We start from the raw sequence: 16,621 nt of genomic DNA, 5'->3' as shown, positions 1-16,621 counted from the left end.
AAGAGTTGGACACAACTGAGCAACTAAACAACAACAACTTTAGCTGGCATCCGAATCACCTGCAAGGCTTGTTTCTGGGTCCTGCGGAGAGATTCTGGGTCCTGTGGAGAGATTCTGATTTGGTAGGGGGCGGTTTTGAGGATTTGTATTGCTAACAAGTTCTCAAGGGGTGATGGTGCGAAAGGGGACACTCTTTGAGAACCGTGATGCTAGCCCTCCTCTCCCGTTTTACAGATGTTAGGGACGAAGCATCTTCAGCCAGGTCAGCGGGAAGTGATGGTGCAGCTGGGAGGGCAGGGTTCTAACCTCCCTCTTAGCAGACCTTCTGCCCAGCACTGCCTTGTGTCAGTCCTTAAGCCTAGGGTCACACAGCTGGTAACCAGCCCTCCCTGCTGGCGACCATGGCCCACTGGGCACTGTTTAGTGCTGGCTGTGACTTAGAAAATGGTTTTGTGCCCGTAGCACCCAGTTGGTGCTAGAAATGGAAGTGGCATGTTTTGGCGTGTTCTGGCCTCCAGGCTGAAAACTGTTTATTTGGACAATTAAGAACATGACTTCGGCTGAACCACAAAATTGGACGGAAAGCTTTATCTTGGGTGGCACGCTCTCGGTTTCCTCCCCTACCCTTGCAGGCTTGTGGAGTGGGGCTGGACGGGGTGCAGCTGGGAGTGGTTCTAGGGGCTCTGGCCTCAGCTCGGGAGAGATCAGAGCATCAGGAGCAAGCCTTCTTGGTTGCCTTTTGTGCTGCTGATGGGATGGCAGTGGGGTGCTAGAAGAAGACTCGAGTTCTTTAATCAGGGATGCTAGGGCCTCTGGGATCCCTTGAAGTGAGGTTGGGATTTTTCCTGCAATTGTCCGAGACTCAGGATTTGCTGGGCTGTCTTCCGCTCCCCGGAGATCACTGGCTCCACTTAACTCCTTGTCCTCCTCCAGCCAAGAAAGCTCATGTCGCCTGTCCCCACTCCAGCACACCAGAGGGCCCTTGGTGCTGGTACCACCCAGTCTTCCTTTAGTCCCCACCCCCTGGGCATTCCTGGGCCTCTACCACAATGAGGGGCTCATGGGTAGGTAAGTCAAAGTGTCTGGTTAGAAACCTCCTTGAGATTTAAGCTTCTCCCCAAACAAAACCCAAACCTCAGCCTCTCCGAGTGGCTCTGAAAGGAGCTGGCCCACCTCAGCGATAGCAGGTCATGATTGGCCACTGTTTCAAGACACGGTCTCGTGACTGGGTGCTTGGGAGCTCTGTGGGGGTGGCCATACCTGATTGTCTTCCTCCTCAAGATGCCCTTGCTCATCCACTCCTCTCTACGGCAGCAGTGTAGGCCTGCCCCATTCTCAAACCCTTTGGGGCCCTATCTGGAGCCCACCAGGTCCTTGCAAACAATGGTAGGACTTGTCCCTAGAACCTCAGCTTTTAAAATCCTACATCTTATTCTGTTTCTAAATGGTTCACATTTGTCAATCTCATCTCTTTAGCTGCATGTTGAAAAATCTTCTTGGGGCAGGAGCTGGGTCTCCTGCCCATTATAAGCCCCTGTCACCAACCCCTCTGTTCCTGGGACCCACCTGGGGTCCGGGTTGGGACTGATGAGGGATTTTAGCATTCACCCCAGGGGTGAAGGACCTTTGTTCCAGGGCATGAGGGGGTGTGAGGACAAGCGAGACACATCTGATCCTTCTTTTATCTGACTTGGCAACTACCTCGGGATGAAGCCCCCTCCTGCAGCTCCCTCTCACAGTACCCCCCGCCCGCCCCCCTCCGCCCACACACACACACCTTGGGGATGGGTACAAAGGTGGAGGGCTGGCAGGCAGGAGGGTGACGTGCCCCTATGAGAAGTGCCTTCTCGCCCAGTGTGGATTCCAGCGAAGGGGTGGAAGGCAGGAATTTCGATGGAAACAGTCAAATCCCCAGTCTATTTCTTCGTCCTGGCGCCAATCCCAATCTTCCAAAAAAAAAAAAAGCACAACAGAGAAAATAAGCCTGCCTGGGACTGAGCCGAGGGTAGAGGAAGTCAGCAGTCCAGAGAGGTGAAAATCAGGCAAGAACGTGAAAAATTCTACTTTGTTTCAAAATTGGTCAATTGCTTCCATATTTGTATAGACGGTAAAGATGACATGGCTGGGGAAATGGGGTTATAATGAGAGAGGAGAGAAGAGACAACGAAACAGAATGTAAATCTGAGGAGGAGACCCTCGGCTGCCCATTTGCCCACAAGAGGCTCAAGGAGATGGGGGCACCCTGCCCTCTTGCCTCAGTCCCTCCAGAGCCTGTTGGCTCGGCCTGCACCCCAACCTGGTCAGTTTAGAGGTTCAACTGTAAGCGGGTGCTTTCCCCTGGAGCTGGGCCCTTGCTGCTTTCCCCCATTTCCTGGAGACATTCCAAATGAGAATGGAGGCTGGGGCGAGGAGGAACAACAGACTGAGCACTCTTCCTCCGGGAAGGATACAGGTGTAAGAAGAGGGCAGACGGCTCAGTGGTTCCTGTCCTCCAACCCCGCCCTCCTCGACCCCCTCCCCTCGTCATGCTTTGGGGGAAGAGGCCGGGCTGTGAAGGCTGTCCCAGCCTTCTTCAGAGGCAGCGCTGCTCTGCACAGAGCGCAGCCCACACGCTAACCATCCCGGCAGGCCGGCCTCCTCACCAGAGGTGTGAACATGCCTGGGTGTTGGGACTGGAATGAGGCACTTTCATGGACAAGTTGGAATTCGTTTGTGAACAGTGAATTGCCCCAGTCCCCGGGGCCATTTTCCATCATAAATCTGAATGATTGGACTCAGTAGAGCCCCAGTGCTGGAGCCATTTCCAGGGCAACAGGAAGGCTGGCAGGAGCTCTGACAGGGCCGGGCCTGCAGGGAGCTGGAGCCGGGCCCCCAGCGGAGGCCTTGGCTCTGGGCCACCTCCCGCCCTCCTACCCCACCGCACTGGGCACTGAGGGTCCTGCCTTCCTCCTGGAGAGCCTGTTCAAAGCTTGGAGGGCACATGCTTTCCTGTCCTCAGACCATCGACCTGCTGCTTCTAGCTCCTTTTGATTCCTTATTCAATTGCCTCCCTCCAGGTCCTAGTCAAGGGTCTCCCTCCTGTGGGTGCCCACAGCTTAAAGAATCGTGCTCCGTGTATGACTTCAAAGCTATGTCCCCATTCCTAAGTTCTCTCCAGGTCTGCCTGTAAGATTATCCATGAGAGTGGCCCTCAGGCCAGGAGTCCCCAGCCTCCGGGATTTAATGCCTGATGATCTAACATGAAGCTGATGTAATAATAATAGAAATAAAGAGCACAATAAATGTAATGATCTTGAATCATCTTGAAAAATTGTCTCCCATAAAACAATCCCCTGGTGTCAGAAAAGTTGGGGACTGCTGCCATAGGCACCTCAAATTCATGCATTTGAATTCATGAAACCTGAATTCATCCTCCCCTTGTCCCCATCAAAGCCCAGCTCAACAGGCCCAGAATCTCTCTGGAACTGCCTTTGGCACTTCCATCTCCCTTTTCTCCCAGGCGGCTTCAAGTCCTGTTTCTAGACCCTAGAGGTCACATCTCCATCTTCCCTTCTTCATCCTTCTTGAAATCCCATGGACTGAATCTTTTTTTTTTTTTTTCGAGAACCTCCTGAATCTTCCTCACTTCCAGTCACAGAGCTCCTGAGCAGTCATCCCCAAGCCGGGCGTGGAGTGTCCTACGTCCACCATCAACACTCTAGATGGCTCCCCAGTACTTCCAGAACACCCTCAAAAATCATTAGCATAGGTTCACAATCCCACCCATCTTGAATGGACTCCCAACCCTGCTTCCTAGCCTGGTTCCTCACTCTTGCTTGGTAGAACCCGTGTGTCCCAACTGCTCCAGGCTCCCCAAATCAGATTACTCTTGCTGACTCCATAATGTGGCTCTAGGTGCCTTCTGCTTGGCATGAACAGGCCTGCCTCTGCCCATCACAATCCTATCCTTTGTTTAAGACCCGGCCTAGAGGATTTCCGTGGTGATCCAGTGGCAGTGACTCTGAGCTCCCAGTGCAGGGGGCCTGGGTTCAATCCCTGGTTGGGGAACTAGACCCCCCATGCCACAGATAAGACCTGGTGCAGCCAAATAAGTGAATATTAAAAAAAGAAAGCCAAAACCTAACCTAGGCATCAAGCACCCAAACTTAAATGGTAGAACAGAGAAGGTGGAGTCAGACTGACCGGGTGCAAAATCCAGTTCTACTACTTTTATTATTTGGCCTTTTGGTTACTTAATCCTCTGTGCCTTGGTTACTCATCTGTAAATGAGGGTAGTAATAGTAATACCTGCCCCATTGGATATTTGAAGATTAAGTGAGACTAAGTGTAACATGGAAGAGTGTATGGCACGTGGTCCACACTGTATGCGTCAGCAGTAATAACCTAGATTATGAAGCCTCGTCTGATCCTGCAGGGCCAAATCTTCATACTTCCATAGCATTTGTGTTGACACTGCTGTTGGCAGTCGCCACACTTGCCTGCCTGTGGAGTGAGAATTCTTTGATGGCAATTGTCAGAAATCCACTGGAGCAAACAAAGGAATTGCCATCACAGGCATGTGGTAGCTCTTATAGCACCCAAGAGCTGCTGTGGCACCTTGGGTCCTGGCAGTGGCAGCCAGAAATATAATTTGGGCAACATGCTCTGTGCAAACATTCGCTTAAGCATATTCTTTGTAGACTGTAGCCTTGAAAGCCTTGCTGAAATCTGCTGCCCACCACCCTGGAAGGGCTGTCCAATACAGAAAGATGGAGTCTCTCTTGCTCTCCGTTCAGGAGATCAACCAGCCTCTCTTGGAGAAGGGCAGGGGGAGAGGTCATGTTATGCAGGATTATTGCTGGGGCTGCTCCACTATGAGAGAGGGGATGAATTTACGGGGATCCAAACTACCAATGGCAAATTAGTCCCCAGTTTATGTTCCCCTGTCTTTCTTAGTCAAAAGAAAGTGGAAGTGCTAGTCTCGTCTGGCTCTTTGAGACCTCCTCTGGCCATGGAGTTCTCCAGGCAGGAATACTAGAGTGGGTAGCCATTCCCTTCTCCAGGGTGTCTTCCCGACCCAGGGATCGAACCCCAGCTTCTCACATTCCAGGCAGATTCGTTACCATTTGAGCCACCAGGGAAGCCTTCTTAGTAAAAGAACTCCCAGTTTTTGCTGCTCTGAATAAAGGCTACATTTCCCAGCCTCCCTTGCAGTTGAACAGAGCCATGTGACTTAAGATCTGGCCAAAATGTCATTGAAGGGCAGGAAATCCCCTTCTTAGCACCTTCCTAGTAACTGGACTCTGGAACCAAACTGAATCGAAACCCTAGCCCTGCCACCTCAACCCATGTGACCTTGGGCAAGTTATTTAAACCTTTTTGTGCCACAGTTTATGTTGCAGTGGTAAAGAATCCACCTGCAGTTTGGGAGACCTAGGTTTGATCCCTGGGTTGGGAAGATCCCCTGGAGAAGGGAAAGGCCACCCACTCCAGTATTCTGGCCTGGAGAATTCCATGGACTATACCCATGGGGTCGCAAAGAGTTGGACACGACTGAGCGACTTTCACTTTTCAAAACAGGAGTAAACATAATATTGCTGTAATGAGTTTATTGTGAGGGTTCCATGAATTGATATTTGAAGAGTGATTAGGGTGGTTTCTGGCACACGCTGTATATTTTGAAAGTGTGGTGAGGAAGATGATAATGAGGATGAAGAAGGGGAAGAGCCGGCTGGAGCTGAATGACACATTGGATAATGGGGTACAGCCGAATATCGAGGGTGGCCTGGATCCTTAACACTTGTTGAGCCACAAACACAAAGGGCCATAGCATTTTTGTGGACATAACTGGTCACCAGAAGAACTGGCTAACTGACGGCAAGACAATAGTAGAGTTTGTCTTTATCCCATTCTTATCTGCTTGTTACTTGATTGTCACCGTCTTATGTCCTGTTAGGAACCTCACATTATCTCAGCAAGGAAATGTTCATCTTGAAGGATGAAAATTAAGAATGAAAAACGTAGTCCCTCAACCCCACCAATCCTAAATGATAATTTCATAGTGAGATTTTAGGCAGCAGATATTTTGGGGTTGGAGAACTTCTGTTTGAATTTTGTTAAAATGGTTTGCTCTCAGAGCACCAAAGCAACATGGAACTTCCCTGGATACTGTTGTAGGAATTTCTACTTTGGGAAGTCATTACAAAAATTTGTATTTATTTGACTATGCCAGGTTTTATTTGAGGCAGTCTGGATCTTCGATCTTTGTGGGGACATGCGGGATCTGGTTCCCAGACCAGGGATCAGACCCGGGTCCCCTGCATTGGGAGCGTAGAGCCTTACACACTGGACCACCAAGGAAATCCCCGTAAAGCCATTTTAAAGTGACCTCTTAAGGCTCTTTCTGCCCTGAGATCTAAAGTTTCTCTACTTTTCCTCTCGTTTCCCCCATGGGGCCTGATTCATTGTTGGGTAGTAGGTGCATAGGAAGGATTTATCAAGCTGCTAGGGTTTCCTCTTTCAGGAATCAAGCATGAAGGTCCCTTGAAGCAGTGGTGGAAAAGTCCTCCTGTTTTCAAAGACCTCCTGACCAGGAGGCCTCTCCAAGGCAGTGCGCTTTCTGGTTTGGGGATCAGCGGGTTTCTGAGGCCCCTGTGCCACCTGCTTTTGGCTGTCCTGTAGTGGGCGCTCTGGAGCCCACTCTGGTCTGGCTGGCCTTGACGCTCCCCTGGGTCCAGTGTCTGGGGCTACCTTCTGGTCTGGGCTGGACATGACAGCCGGCCCTTCCTGAAATGACTCAACATCCAACTTGGACTCAGTTCCAGGCCAGCCCCCAGCTCCCGGTGGCCAGTCCCACAGGACCAGGCCTGGACCACAGAGGTCCCAGCTTTTCTGAGAAAGATCCTACTGCTGACCAGAGACAGCTGTGCCAGAAATTCTACAAAATGCAAGTGCAAGCATCTTTAAGCCATGGGCTTCACGTTTCCTGTCCCCACGGCCTCATTCTACCAAACTCCATGCTGCCTAGGTGGATCGCGTTCATCTCAGACTGGAGCGTGTGTTTCCCCTCTGACCCACCCCAGGAGCCTTCTTGGGATGGGGCTGGAGAAGAGAAGCAGAGAGCCCCTGTGGTTAGGGCCAGGGTAGAGCACCCCACCCCTGCCCCCACCACCCCCGGAAAACGTGGTCCCTTGGGGAGCCCACTCTAGACAAAGCCAGAGGAGGTGTTTGGATCTGGGTTTGAGTTTGCACTGTGACCTGGTGTTCAAAAGCCCTTTAGGTGCCTAGGCAATGGCACCCTGTCCTACTTAGGACCTTCCTGCATGCCTCTCTCCCTCCCCAGCACTCTAGCTACAGGGTGGAATGAATGGAAGGGTGACTGAAAACAGGTCGAAACAATGACCCTTCCTTCACATTTGCTTGAGACCCCCCAAGGCCTTTGCATTTTGCCGCCCCTGAGTTATACCTACCCTAGCAGGTTGATTCCACTGCCTGGAATGGCCTCAACACACTCACCCCGTTCACATCCTCCCTGTACTTCAGGCTGTGGTTCAGTCCTGCCATCAGCACCTCCCTTCCCTATCGTGGGGCCCTCAGGGACCTCTTTTTCTTCTCTGAGGTCTTTACTCTCGACAATCTCCTGTGTGGCACTAACCCACATTCAGCACTGTGCTGTGGTTCATTGTCTCATGCATCTACGGAGTGTTTTGTGTGCTTGTTTCCCATCCATTTTCCACACAGTTTAAACTAGTTCTTCCAAATAGAAGTATAATATTAACTGTATATGTAATTTAAAATTTTCCGGTAATGACATGAACAAAGAAACAGGCAAAATTAGTGTTTTATTTAACTCAATACATCAAAAATACATAGACACAATATAAACATTACTAATGAGATACTTTACATTTTAAGGGTACAAAGTCTTCAAAATATAGCATGTATTTTACATTTATAGGACATCAGTTTGGCTGCTAAATTTTCATAAAAACTCTTGATCTGTATGTAGATTTAATCATGGCCTCCGATGTTCTTATAAATATGACAAATATTTGACCAGAGAGTCTCCTTAGCATTTCCAAGATGGAACCATACAATCAAGGGAATCCTGGGCATTGTAGTTCTCAGCCTCTCAGTGCCATAAGGTGGGATGGTGGTGATGCTGAACTGACAATAAATGTCTGTCCATTATTCCATTAGCTGGGCGCTCCTAGGATAGGAGGCGTTTCCAGGTGGAAGGGGCAGCAGAAGCAGAGCACAGACAGAGAGAGAAAGCGGTAAGTAGAGCAGGGACCCTCGACCAGCCAAGAGGGGAAGAGTCTTTGGTGATGGTAGGTGAAGCAGAGGAGGAGGAGGATGGAGGGAGGAGAAGAAAGGGTCTCTTGGGGGTCCCTGAATTGTCCCGAGCATCTAGATGCTCCAGTGTCATAAGGTGGCCAGGCTTACATCTCAATGACACTCTGTAGGGGAGGAATGGGGGGAGGGTTCTCACTGATCAATGTTCCTCCCCTGACTCTAGGCGCTAAGATTTGCTGCGACAAGAGCTTAGTAACGAGGAGACCCCCAGCTGAGGCCATTAGCTTCTGACCAGTGGATAAACCACTAAGCTCTCTTTCTAGATGGTAACTCCAGAAATTGGAGGCACCCATGACCCTCTGTTCCTTCTCAAGGACTTTAGGGCTGGGCTAGAGCCCATCTAGTGCATCACCATCACCTCACAAATGAGAAACCAAAGTGAATTCAAGGTCAGGTTTGTGGTAGGGTCTAGTGTTCTCGCTCTTCCCAATGGGTTTTCCTTCTTGCTTTGGTCCTTCCTACTCGTCTCGCCATGTATATTCTCTCATCCTCTCTCAGGACTGGGGTCTTTTTCTGACATTTCATCTTCTGGAGAGTTAGCATTGCGCATAGGTTTATAGATTTTAGCAGTGTCAGAGCAAGCATTGAGCACCTGGTACATCTGAACACGTTATGCATGGTTAATGAGGTCACATGCAGTGACCAGCAGGGAAGCACACACGGGACAGAAAATCAGACCCTACAGGTCTGTTGAGTCATCCGAACACCAAAGTCAGACCATAATGTTAAAGCAACGAAGTAGGGTTGATTTAACAAGGATTGTCTCTGGATTCTGTCCACCCCACCCCTCACCCATCTGGTTTTGTGCCTGCAATTCAAATGTCTGGCACCAGATGGCAGTGTTACTCTGCTAGGAATTTTAGGCAATTTCTCTTCTGAGAAAGGTTTTACATTTCATTCATTCATTCATTCAACACATATTTACTGAGTTCTTACGAATGCCAAGCACTTTCTAGATATCTGGGATACAGCAATGAACTGAATACAAAAGCTGTGCCCTCTTGGAGCTTATATTCTTGTGCAGGGAGAGAATGAATGGATGAGCAAAACATTTGGTATATCGAGTGATAATAGGTGCTATAGACAAAAATAAAGCAAAAAAGGGGCAAAGAAGAGCTTGGATGGGGGAGTCTTATGAAGGGGAGATCAGAAGTTATAGACCATAGAAACCTGGAGCTTGGAGATGGTATGGAGGCTTTAGGTAGGGGGTGAATCATAGAAGCAAAAGAGTATTTGCATGGGAAGTGTTATAAAGAGGGCTTTACTTGACAGATAGTGGGGGTGGGGTGGGGAGACTGCGACTCAGAGAGGGAGAGTGACCTTCCCAAGTTTAAAAAGTCTGGAGGGCAGAGGCTGGCAGCCTTCAGTTCCAAGCCTATCCCACCTTCCTTGCTGCCCCCACGTCTTCCCAAACGCCAACTCGGCCTGTGAGGGGCCCTCTCTCAACTTAGCAGAGACTATGAACTCATCAACTGCTGTGTACCTTTTTTTCCTGAGAACATTTTCCAGCCAACCTTGCTATTACTATATGTGGTTACCAAGTTCTGGCCAATGGAAATTGGACCAGTGATATGCACTAATTCTGGCCATACTCCCTGAAAACTTCCTGTATGACCTTCTGTGTACTCCTCTTTTTCCCATCTGTGCATCTGGGAGCACAGGACTCCAGAGCCCTGGAGAATAAGGAAGGCAGTAAAAAGGGTCCTCAGATGACTGCGTGAAGAGCGCCCCAACACCCTGCTTTGGACTGTAACACGAGTGAGTCTGATATGTTAAGCCGTTGAGATTTGGAGGTTGTTACAGCAGCTAACTCACCCTAAGTGATAACACTTGTCATGACTGAACCTAACTGAATACATGTCCGACCTGCTTTAGTTCCCAACACTATGCATGGGGATGCCTGCTGTTTCTGCCTGCCTGTGCAGCACCCTCCTCTCTTTTCTAGGTCCTAGCTCCCATTTTCATTAGAGGAGCTACTCCTCTTCTTGGTGAAGCTGTTTCTTACGGAGCCTCTTCACCACCATCCAGAGTGGGCATCGGGTATACCATCCTTTTGGCCACGTGATTGGTTCAGGGGTAGATATATAGTGCGATCAGAGTCTCACTTAAGATTTGGGCTTTGCATGCTGGAAAAAGAGTCTCTCCTCCACTGAGATCCTGTTATGAAGAGATACTGAATCATGCGGGCCTGAAGCTACTGGAGCCATTGCCCAAGGACACAAGGAAGAAGCTGTTGGCAAAATGAAACCAGCACATTGAGGAAAGGAGGCCAGGGGGCTGGAGAGAAGATCCAGTTCTACATCCTTCCAATCTTCCCAGAAGCCAGGCCTGCCTGCAGTTTTCCCAGTTACAAGAGCCAATGACTTTTTTTCTAAAAAAAGTTGATGAAGTTTTAATTTCTATTCCTTAGCACTCAAAGAGTTGTGATTAATAAGTAATTATTGAGCCAGTACATATTGAGACCTACAGCTTATGTTGTGAGCCAGAAACTGGGATAAATTGTGAGCAGATTAGACGTGAGTTGTTAGGACCTCCTGTCCCCATATATTACTAGGTAGGCGCAAACATAATTATGGTTTTGGACCATGAATTTTAAGTCATTATGACTAGGCTCCACCACACCTTTATTAATCAAAATAGGAATCATTACAATCAACACATTTTTGCCAATGAGAAATACGTTTGCTTATTCCTGTAGCATAAAAACCTGTGCTTTGGGACTCAGTGAATTCTTGGCAAGCATTTTCTGCCTCTGGCTAGTTGTGGAAGTGTTTTCCCTGCAAAAAAGTTGTCGAAATGCTTGAAGAAATGAGTGATAGTTGGTGAGTGTTCAGGTGAATATGGCAGATGAGGCAAAACTTTCCAGCCAGATTTGTCCGACTTGTGAAGCATTGGTTGTGGAGTGTGCTGTCGGGCTTGTCATGGAGCAAGAAGAACTGGGCCCTTTCTGTTGACCTGCCGCGGGTCTTGCGGTTTTAAGTGAGTCTCATCGACTCGCTGAGCACACTTCTCAGATGTAGTGGTGTCACCAGGATTCAGAAAGCTCCAGTGGATCAGACGGGCAGCACACCGCCAAACAGTGACCATGACCTTTTTCTGATGCAAGTTCAGCTTTGAGAGGTGCTTTGAAGCTTCTCCTTGGTCTAACCATTGAGTTGGTCATCACTGGTTGTTGTATACGATCCACTTTTCTTTACATGTCACAATCCGATCCTGAAATGGTTCACTGTTGTTTCATAAAATAAGAGAAGACAATACTTGAAAGTGATGATTTTTTGTTGTTTTTGGTTAGCTCAGGAAGCTCCCACTTATCAAGCTTTTTCAACTTTCCAGTTTGCTTCAAACGCTGAAAGACTGTAGAATGGTCAACACCGAGTTCTTTGGCAGCTTCTCCAGTAGTTGTAAGAGGATCATCTTTGATGATTGCCCTCAGTTGGTTGTAGTCAACTTCCCATGTCCAGCCACTACACTCCTCATCCTCAAAGCTCTCGTCTCCTTTGCAAAACTTCTTTAACCACCACCGCACTGTATGTTCATTAGCAGTTCCTGGGCCAAATGCATTGTTGATGTTATGAGTTGTCTCTGCTGCTTTACGATCCATTTTGAACTCAAATAAGAAAATCACTTGAATTTGCTTTTTGTCTAACATCATTTCCATAGTCTAAAATAAACAGCACTAATAAGTCATTAACAAAAATACATAAAGCCAGAAGTGCACGTTAAAAAGCTGTATAGCATAACCACATTTATTTAAGAATGTGTTCTAATACCAAATGGCAAATTTCAACAATGCAAAACCTGCAGTTACTTTTGTACCAACCTAATATGAATATATTTGGCAGTTGGGCCTGATGCCAATATAAAGCAACAGAACAAACTGTCAAGAAATGGGGTCTAATTTTTCTACTTTTCAGATTGCTGGCTTATCAGGATAAAAGAAGGAGTGTGTGCCTTTTCCTTTACCCTTCTGGAAAGCCCGGCTTTTGAGTTCTTGAGGTTTGAGCTTTCCTTATCAGCAGGAGGGAAATAACAGTCTTTGGTCTGTGTTTCCGGCCAAATGGAGAAGTTGTCAGGCTGGGGTGGGCTGCCCTGTGATTTGGAGGGCCTGTGCCCATCAGGTGGTTAAACAGGGTGGATGTCCAGAGGGCCAAGAGGTGCATGGCCTGTAGGAAGTGTGGGCCTTCTTGGACTGCAGAGGAGAAGTGTTGGGGGTTCTATGGGGCATGAAGCCCAGAGATCAGCCCCCAAGAATTGCTGAGGTGTGGCCCTGGGCGGAGGAGGGGCTGTTCTGTGCCTTGGGAAACTGAACCCCAGGTGCTGAGGCTCAGAAACCTTGAGAAAGGTCCCCAGGCCAGGTCTTCCTCAGAGTCAAGTTACCCGCTCTGCATGGACCATGTGGGTGACAATAGGGACCACCATGCATTGATGATTAAGCCTCTGCCGTCCGTCTTCATGGGCCAGGCTTAGCCTGGGGTCCTTCTATTCAATACAACTTTCTTTATCCACTGCCTATCATCATGACAAAGGCAGATTTTAGCTAGATGTAATTTATTTGGGGAAATTAAAAAAGCAACGTTTCTTTTACCTTAAATGGATCTCCATGCATTTAATTATAAATTGTTACAAATTATGCAGGGAAATCACTGGGTTCCATGAATCCATTGAACTGAATCTCATCAATTCTGTGGGAATAAATGGTATTTTTTAGTCAATGTGGCAGTTGCTCTAGGAAACCTCCTTAGGTGCTACTTGCTGATGCTGCTGCTAAGTCGCTTCAGTCGTGTCTGACTCTATGCAACCCCATGGACGGCAGCCCACCAGGCTCCCCCGTCCCTGGGATTCTCCAGGCAAGAACACTGGAGTGGGTTGCCATTTCCTTCTCCAATGCATGAAAGTGAAAAGTGAAAGTGAAGTCGCTCAGTCGTGTCCGACTCCCAGAGACCCCATGGACTGCAGCCTACCAGGCTCCCCTGTCCATGGGATCTTCCAGGCCAAGAGTACTGGAGTGGGGTGCCACTTAGTCTTAGGTTAAATGGAGTTCAGGGACTCTCATAGTTTCTGTAATTTATTTTCTATCAAGACAAAAAACAATTGCTCATTATGTATGAGAGCTACAAACCGTCTTGATCTCATCACTCAGTATCTCAGAGGAAGATAAAGTCTGTCCAGCTTCCATAAAGAAATCTTAAGCAAAACTCTGGGGACTTCCTTGGTGGTCCAGTGGTTAAGACTCCACAATTCTACTGCAAGGAGCATGGGTTCAATCCCTGGTCAGGGAACTAAGATCCCACATACTGTACAGTGCAACAAAAACCAATATTTAAATAAATAAATTCAAAGTAATATAAAAATGTTTTAATTAAAAAAGAAACTTCTGATTGGCGTCACTGAGGTGTGTCCATCCCGAGCCAATCAGTTTGTCATGAGGACTGCATACTTGGAATGGCTAGCCTGAAGACCTTATTCAATCCCCACAACAACCTTCTATGGAAAATATCATTGTCTCCATTTTACAGGTGAGCAGATTGATGTGGAAACAGGTTAAAGTACTTGAAATTGTGTCCTGCCTGCCTGCTAAGTCGCTTCAGTCGTGTCCAGCTCTTTGTGACCCTATGGACTATGTAGCCTGCCAGTCTCCTCAGTCCATGGGATTCTCCAGGCAAGAATACTGGAGTTGGTTGCCATGCCCTCCTTCAGGGGATCTTCTTGACCCAGGGATTGAACCCACATCTCTTGTGTCTCCTGCATTGGCCAGAGGGTTCTTTACCACTAGCGCGAAGTTGTGGAAAACATTATTATTACTCACCAGCACTGAGTTCCCTTCTCCTTCCCAGAACATGGGAGGATGGTGCTTCCTGGTCCTCTTGAAGTTAGATGAGGTAATTTGACTTTCATATGAATAGAATGATATGGGTCCCTTTCCGTGGCAGCAGTGAATCACTGGTGCCTGACCCCCATTTCTCTGCCTGCTCCGTGGTGAGTGGGGAAGGCTGTGTCAGTCTGGAGGCACACCACAGGGTCTTCACATGGAGAGCAGCTGCACAGAGCCACCCAGACGTGCAACAAGGCTTTGTGTCCCTGAGCAGAACTTTGTTGCTTTAAACCACTGCCATTTTGGGGTTATTTGTTCTTGTAGCATAACAGCCTATCCTGATTGATGTAAACATCACTCAGCTAATAAGCAGCAGAACTCGAATTTGAAATGTGTCTGGCCCCAAAACCTGTGTTCATAGCTTATTCCTCTAAATTGTCAACATTCTTCGGGAAGAATCTTATGCAAAATTTGCAGTTCTCCTAACTCTATTCTGTATAAACTCTGACTTTAGATCTCCAAGAGATGCAGCTTTCTCCCTCAGCTTTCAGACACTTCCTGTGTAACCATATTCCTCTTCATTCTCATCGAATGAAGTTTGGGCAAAAACAGGGGACCTGCCTCCAGAAGCAGCCAGCATGCCTAACATGAGTCTCTGCCCCTCACTGTGATTCCTACCTGGGAACTTGATTCCTGCTGGAGACTCTCTGGGGGAAGAGCCAGGTAGGAGCCCAGGGTTAGTCCCAGAGTTGTGCCAGGGAGGGAAAAGCCTGGAGATCAGGTTGCTGTGCCATTTGCTGGGAAGGAGTGGAAGGGAAGACAGTCACTGGCAGGGAATCCAAGAGATGCTAAGAAAATGAGGGAGCTGAAACCTGAACGGGGCGGCCCTGAAGCTCCCCTATCCGTGGTTTGATGTCATTGGTCTGCAGTGCAGGCCTGGAGAGATATATATATATATATTACACTTTATTTTTTAGACCAATCTTAGATTTATATCAAAACTGAACATATGGTAAAAAGAGTTCCTATATATCCTGTATATACCCTGCATAGTTTCTCTAGTGCTAGCATCATGCATTAGTGTGGTACCTTGTTAAAATTAATGAACAAGTGTTGATAGATTAAGATTATTACTAACTGAAGTCCATGCTATATTCAAGGCCCCCTTTGGTTAATCTAATGTTCTTTTTCCATCCCAGGAGCCCATCCAGGATACCATATTGCATTGCGTTATCATGTCCACTCAGGGACATGGCATTTTCTCTGCCTGTCCTTGCTTCTGAGAACCTTGACAGGAAAACTTGTCAGGGATATCAAACTTGTCTGTTAGCTTCTCTCATGATTAGACTGGGGTTTTGAGTTTTTTTGAGCAAGGAGACTTTAAAAAGTTTTTCCATGTAACTCTCATTTTCAGGCAAGATTACCCAGATGATTAGTGTACAAGGGACAGGCTCTGGCCTCCCCTGGGCTGGACATACAGGGAGGCCAATACAGATTTGCAGATTGTCTGTGACAAGACTCAGACCTTCTTTCTGCTCTTGGAATCATCAATGCAATTGCACTTAATTGGACTCAAGCCTATTCACGCACTGTTGTTTCAGGGTGAAGAGTAACCCCTAGGGAAGAGGATGCCTCTACAACCTCAGGGTGACCAGTCAGGAGACAGAGCAGGAGTCTGGGAGGTGGTGCGCTCTCCTAACAACAGGTAATACATTCATGGCCATTGTGTCTGATCTTCAGATACTCTCTAAACACCATGTTTGTTGGCCATCTAAAGGACATTCTCAGTTCTGGCTAACAAGATCTAGGAAAAAATTGCTGGGAGTTGTGGGGAATCGTGATAGAAAAGCTTCTGAGAAAGATTTTTCATCCCTGATCAAATAAGGAAAGCACACAAGACAGCTCTTTCCACTTTTACTATCACCCTACATCCAGACATTGGAGGAAGTCTGAAGATGTGATATATGGAGCTGTGGCAGCCATTTTGCAACCATGAGGGAGACCATTTGGACCCTGATCCAGAGCACTGGCATCTTGAAGTTTCCAAACCAGCTAGATAACTACCCACCTCTAGACTTCTTGGTAGGAAACTTTGTTATGGTTGATGTCCCTGTTGGTCAGTTTCTATTACCTACAGAAAAATCACACAGGGTCTATTATAGACATCATCCTTAGAGCACAGATAAGCCCTGGAGAGGGTAGGGACATGCCTGAGGTGTCCTGATGTGGAAGGACATCGAGCAAAGAGTGGTGTCATCATCGTGGATCCAAAAGGGGATGGCCTTAGGCAGGGGTGGGGCGTCTGGAACATCAGGAGAGGATTAGGGAGCCACTGCAAGTTTCTGAGCATGAGGGAAGGGGTAGTTGGAGGAGGCACAGGGGAGGTTTGGGGGGACTTTGGCCCAAAAGCCACATCCAAACTCGCAGGTGAAACAACAAAGGTCAGCCGCCTTCCAGCAGGGCCTTCCTTATGGC

At 47.9% G+C, this 16,621-nt stretch overlaps 1 long non-coding RNA gene across 5 annotated transcripts in view; it reads left to right on the top strand.

Annotated features, from left to right (window-relative positions):
• Positions 1–16,621, top strand: part of LOC138989908 (uncharacterized) — a 145,355-nt gene that overhangs the window by 106,211 nt on the left and 22,523 nt on the right. For all 5 annotated transcript variants that reach the window (XR_011466094.1, XR_011466090.1, XR_011466091.1 and 2 more), the window contains one exon: positions 15,748–15,851. This is a non-coding gene — a long non-coding RNA (uncharacterized lncRNA). The remainder of the gene's footprint in view (positions 1–15,747; positions 15,852–16,621) is intronic.

This window comes from Bos mutus, chromosome 11 (assembly GCF_027580195.1).
Source record: "Bos mutus isolate GX-2022 chromosome 11, NWIPB_WYAK_1.1, whole genome shotgun sequence".
NCBI classification, from domain to species: domain Eukaryota; kingdom Metazoa; phylum Chordata; class Mammalia; order Artiodactyla; family Bovidae; genus Bos; species Bos mutus.
Note: the sequence above shows the minus strand (reverse complement) of the source record. Positions and strands in the feature narration are given on the sequence as shown.